The sequence below is a fragment of the Lampris incognitus genome, unplaced genomic scaffold (genome assembly GCF_029633865.1).
Source record: "Lampris incognitus isolate fLamInc1 unplaced genomic scaffold, fLamInc1.hap2 scaffold_112, whole genome shotgun sequence".
Lineage (NCBI taxonomy): Eukaryota > Metazoa > Chordata > Actinopteri > Lampriformes > Lampridae > Lampris > Lampris incognitus.
This window is the reverse complement of record NW_026611090.1, coordinates 213,704-219,511: the sequence shown is the minus strand read 5'-3', so window position 1 is coordinate 219,511 and position 5,808 is coordinate 213,704. Positions and strand designations below refer to the sequence as shown.

Genomic DNA, 5,808 nt, shown 5'->3' with positions numbered 1-5,808 from the left:
AGGCAGTCAATCGCACAGAGAATACCACAGCAACAGAGACCAACTCTTCGCAGTAGCCAAGCTAACCACGGCAAGGGCATTTCAGATTGAAAATACTAGGTTAACTTTATGGTTAGGGTTGAATGCCAGAGCCAACACATGTCAACTGAGCACCTCCGCCAATGCCCAAGTGCTGGATTAGAAATACCCCAAGGATTAGGGTTAGGGATAGAGTTTGATTGGTTAAGTCTAGGGGCAATTTGGGTGTTTAGTCGTTACAACTGATCTCCCATAGTCTTATATCTTGATTACTTTGTCCCGTTTTAAACTTGAAAAGTGTTGGTGGGGTTTGAAACAATACAAGTGTTTTTTGTTTGTTTTGTATTTTTTTTTTTTAAATTGAACTTTTCTGCAATTGCAATTTAATGTTTTAAGAGTTAAGACTAAGGTTTAGGGTTAGCTTTAGATCAAATTGATGAATTTCTGCACTTTTTTCCCTTTTTACCACTCAGAACATGCCCCTTCTCTTGATGCTCCCATGAAAGAAACATTGAACATCTAAAGCACAGAGCTTGTGATTAAACCACTTCTCTGTACCCGCTTAGTGCTCAGGAAGAAGCACCCCAGCTCATCGTCGTGGGTGGCGGGACTCACTTTAGAAAAACATTTCTCACGATAAAACTAAAAAACTTAACCCCGAAAGTAGGATTAGGTTTGGCTAAACATAACGGATGGCTCTATGTTTTTCCATTAGGGTTGGGGCAAGGGTTTCATCTGCTCTGGCACACAATCCTACAGAGAATACCACAGCAAGACACCAACTCGTCGCAGTAGCCAAGCTAACCACGGCAATGGTATTTCTGATGGAAAGTACTGAGCTTTTCAGAGTAAAAGTTTTGCATAAAATGAACAAAGAGCTTTCTACATGTTTCACTTGAGATAAGGTTTGGGTTAGGGCTTATCTGCTCAGTCAGACAATCCCACAAAAAAAATACCACAACAGAGAATAACTCTTAGCAGTAGCCAAGCTATCCATGACAAAATCATTTCTGATGGAAAATGCTGAGCTTTTCCAACTGAAAGGTTTGGATAAAATTAACAGATTGCTCTTTCTACATCTTTCGTTTAGGGATGAGTTAGGCTAAGAGTTTTGTCTGCTCAGGCAAACAATACAACATCAACTACCTCTTCGCAGTAGCATTTCTGAACATGGACTGATAGTTTCAGATAAAATTAACGGATTGCTCTTTCTAGATGTTTCGATTGGGATAGAGTTTTAGCTGCTAAGGCAGAAAATCTTAGAGAATACCAATGCAGCAGAGAATAACTTCGATAGACAAGCTAACCACAGTAATGGCATTTCAGATGGAATGTACCGAGCTGCTCGGAATAAAATCTTTGGATAAAATTAAGGGTTGGGTAGTTCCACATCTTTAGGTTAGAGTAGAGTTACGGTTTTATCTGCTCAGGCAGACAATCCCACAGAAAATACCACGGCAGCAGAGACTAACTCTTCATAGTAGCCAAACTAACCACAGCAAAGTCATTTCTGATGGAAAGTACCGATCTTCTCGGAGTGATAGTTCCAGATGAAATTAACAGATGACTCTTTCTACATATTTTACTTAAGAGTAAGGGTTTTATCTGCTCAGCCAAATAATCCCATAGAAATACCACACCAATAGACAGTCTTGGTGGTAGCCAAGCCAACCATAGCAATGGCATTTCTGATGGACAGCAGCGAGCTTGTCGCAGCAATAGTTATGGGTAAAATAAACGGATGGTTCTTTCTACATGTTTCAGTTGGGTTGGGGTAAGAGTTTTACCTGCTCAGGCGGACAATCCCACAGCGACAGAGACTAACTCTTCATAGTAGCCAAGCTAACTACAGCAATGGCATTTCTGATGGAAAGTACCAAGCTTCTCGGAGTGAAAGTATTGGATAAAATTAATGGACGTTTCTTTCTATATGTTTCGCTTAGTGTAAGGGTTTTATCAGCTCAGGCAGTCAATCGCACAGAGAATACCACAGCAACAGAGACCAACTCTTCGCAGTAGCCAAGCTAACCACGGCAATGGCATTTCTGATGGAAAGTACCAAGCTTCTCGGAGTGAAAGTTTGGCATAAAATTACTGGACAGCTCTTTATATTTCGCTTAGTGTAAGGGTTTTATCAGCTCAGGCAGACAATCACACAGAGTACACCACAGCAACAGTAACTCTTCGTAGTAGCCAAGCTAACTACGGCAATGGCAGTACTGATGGAAAGTACCAAGCTTCTCGGAGTGAAAATTTTGGGTAAAATGAATGGACGGCTCTTCCTACATGTTTCGCTTAGCGTTTTATCAGCTCAGGCAGTCAATCGCACAGAGAACACCACAGCAACAGAGACTAACTCTTCGTAGTAGCCAAGCTAACTACGGCAATGGCATTCCTGATGGAAAGTACCAAGCTTCTCGGTGTGAATGTTTTGGATAACATTACTGGACGCCGCTGGCTACAAATTTCGCTTAAGATAAGGGTTTTATCTGTTCAGGCGGACAATCCCACAGAAATACAACAGCAACAGAGAATAACTCTTCGTGGTAGCCAAGCTAATTACGTCCATGGCATTTTTGATGGAAAGTACCGAGCTTCTTGGAGGGAAAGATTTGGGTAAAATTAATGCACGGCTTTTCTACATATTTCCCTTTGTCTAAGGGTTTTATCCATTGAGGCAGACAATCCCTCAGAAATACAACAGAAACAGAGACCAACTCTTTGTGGTAGCCAAGCTAACCACGGCAATGGAATTTCTGAAGCAAAGAACCGAGCTTCTTGGAGTGAATGTTTTGGATAAAATTAACGGACGGCTCTTCCTACATGTTTTGGTTGGGTTAGGGTAAGTGCGTTACCCGTTTAAGCAAACAATCGCAGACATACAACAGCAACAGAGACTAACTCTTCGTGGTAGCCAAGCTAACCACGGCAATGGCATTTCTGATGGAAAGTACCAAGCTTCTTGGAGGGAAAGATTAGGGTAAAATTAATGCCTGGCTTTTCTACATATTTCGCTTGGTCTAAGGGTTTTATCCGTTTAGGCGGACAATCCCTCAGAAATACAAAAGCAACAGAGACCAACTCTTCGTGGTAGCCAAGCTAACCACGGCAATGGAATTTCTGAAGCAAAGAACCGAGCTTCTTGGAGTGAATGTTTTTGGATAAAATTAACGGACAGCTCTTCCTACATGCTTTGGTTGGGTTAGGGTAAGTGTGTTACCTGTTTAAGCAGACAATCGCAGAAATACAACAGCAACAGAGACTAACCCTTCATTGTAGCCAAGCTAACTACGAAAATGGAATTTCTGATGAAAAGTACCAAGCTACTCATAGTAAAAGTTATGATAAAATTACTGGACGGCTTTTTCTATATATTTTGTTAAGTTGTAAGGGCATTATCTGCTCAGGCAGACAATCGAACAGAGAATACCACAGCAACAGAGACTAACTCTTCGCAGTAGCGAAGCTACCCACGGCAATGGCATTTCTGAAGGAAAGAACCAGGCTTCTCGGACTGAAAATTTTGGATGAAATTAACAGAGTGCTTTCTAAATGTTTCGCTTAGAGTAAGGGTTTTATCCGTTTAGGCGGACAATCCCTCAGAAACACAACAGCGACAGAGACTAACTCTTCGTGGTAGCCAAGGTAACCATGGCAATGGCATTTTTGAAGGAAAAACCGAGCATCTTGGAGTGAAAGTTTTGGACAAAATTAACGGATGGCTCTTCCTACATGTTTTGGTTGGGTTAGGGTAAGTGTGTTACCTGTTTTAGCAGATAATCGCACAGAGAATACCATAGCAACAGAGACCAACTCTTAATTGTAGCCAAACTAACCACGGCAATGGCATTTATGATGGAAAATAGAGGTACTCGTAAAAATTTTGAATAAAAATACTGAACGGCTCTTTCAAAATATTTCAGTTAGTATAAGGGTTTTATCAGCTCAGGCAGACAATCGCACAGAGAATACCACAGCAACAGAGACCAACTCTTCGCAGTAGCCAAGCTTACCACGGCAATGGCATTTCTGATGGAATGTACCAAGCTTCTCGGAGTGAAAGTTTTGGATAAAATTAATGGACGACTTTTTCTACATGTTTCGCTTAGCGTTAGGGTTTTATCAGCTCAGGCAGTCAATCGCACAGAGAATACCACAGCAACAGAGACCAACTCTTCGCAGTAGCCAAGCTAACCACGGCAAGGGCATTTCAGATTGAAAATACTAGGTTAACTTTACGGTTAGGGTTGAATGCCAGAGCCAACACATGTCAACTGAGCACCTCCGCCAATGCCCAAGTGCTGGATTAGAAATACCCCAAGGATTAGGGTTAGGGATAGAGTTTGATTGGTTAAGTCTAGGGGCAATTTGGGTGTTTATTCGTTACAACTGATCTCCCATTGTCTTATATCTTGATTACTTTATCCCGTTTTAAACTTGAAAAGTTGTTGGTGGGGTTTGAAACAATACAAGTGTTTTTTGTTTGTTTGTTTTTTTTTTTTAAATTGAACTTTTCTGCAATTGCAATTTAATGTGTTAAGAGTTAAAACTAAGGTTTAGGGTTAGATCAAATTGATGAAATTCTGCACTTTTGTCCTTTTTACCACTCAGAACATGCCCCTTCTCTTGATGCTCCCATGAAAGGAACATTAAACATCATCTAAAGCACAGAGCTTGTGATTAAACCACTTCTCTGTACCCGCTTAGCGCTCAGGAAGATGCACCCCAGCTCATCATCGTGGGTGGCAGGGCTCACTTTAGAAAAACATTTCTCACGATAAAACTAAAGAACTTAACCCCGAAAGTAGGATTAGGTTTGGCTGAACATAACGGATGGCTCCATATCTTTCAATTAGGTTTGGGGCAAGGGTTTCATCTGCTCTGGCACACAATCCTACAGAGAATACCACAGCAAGACACCAACTCGTCACAGCAGCCAAGCTAACCACGGCAATGGTATTTCTGATGGAAAGTACTGAGCTTTTCAGAGTAAAAGTTTTGCATAAAATGAACAAAGAGCTTTCTACATGTTTCACTTGAGATAAGGTTTGGGTTAGGGATTATCTGCTCAGGCAGACAATCCCACAAAAAAAAATACAACAGAGAATAACTCTTTGCAGTAGCCAAGCTAACCACGGCAATAGCATTTCTGATGGAAAGTTCCAAGCTTCTCGGAGTGAAAGTCTTGGATAGAATTAATGGACCGCTCTTTCTATGTTTCGCTTAGTGTAAGGGTTTTATCAGCTCAGGCAGACAATCGCACAGAGAATACCACAGCAACAGAGACTAACTCTTTGCAGTAGCCAAGCTAAACACGGCAATGGCATTTCTGATGGAAAGTACCAAGCTTCTCGGAGTGAAAGTCTTGGATAGAATTAATGGACGGCTCTTTTTATATGTTTCGCTTAGTGTAAGGGTTTTATCAGCTCAGGCAGACAATCGCACAGCAACAGAGACCAACTCTTCACAGTAGCCAAGCTAACCACGGCAATGGCATTTCTGATGGAAAGTACCAAGCTTCTCAGAGTGAAAGTCTTGGGTAAAATTAATGGACGGCTCTTTCTATGTTACGCTTAGCGTAAGGGATTTATCAGCTCAAGCAGACAATCGCACAGAGAATTCCACAGCAACAGAGACGAACTCTTCGCAGTAGCCAAGCTAACCACGGCAATGACATTTCTGATGGAAAGTACCAAGCTTCTTGGAGTGAAAGTCTTGGATAAAATTAATGGATGGATCTTTCTATGATTCGCTAAGTGTAATGGTTTTATCAGCTCAGGCAGACAATCG

At 41.4% G+C, this 5,808-nt stretch overlaps 2 non-coding genes across 2 annotated transcripts; both read right to left on the bottom strand.

The window, feature by feature from the left end:
- Positions 1–482: 482 nt before the first annotated feature.
- LOC130132102 (small nucleolar RNA U3) lies at positions 483–691 on the bottom strand. The gene has a single exon (XR_008812504.1). It is a non-coding gene; the product is annotated as a small nucleolar RNA U3 (small nucleolar RNA).
- A 3,929-nt stretch (positions 692–4,620) lies between these two features.
- Positions 4,621–4,832, bottom strand: LOC130132107 (small nucleolar RNA U3). Its single transcript, XR_008812507.1, has one exon. It is a non-coding gene; the product is annotated as a small nucleolar RNA U3 (small nucleolar RNA).
- Positions 4,833–5,808: the final 976 nt, after the last annotated feature.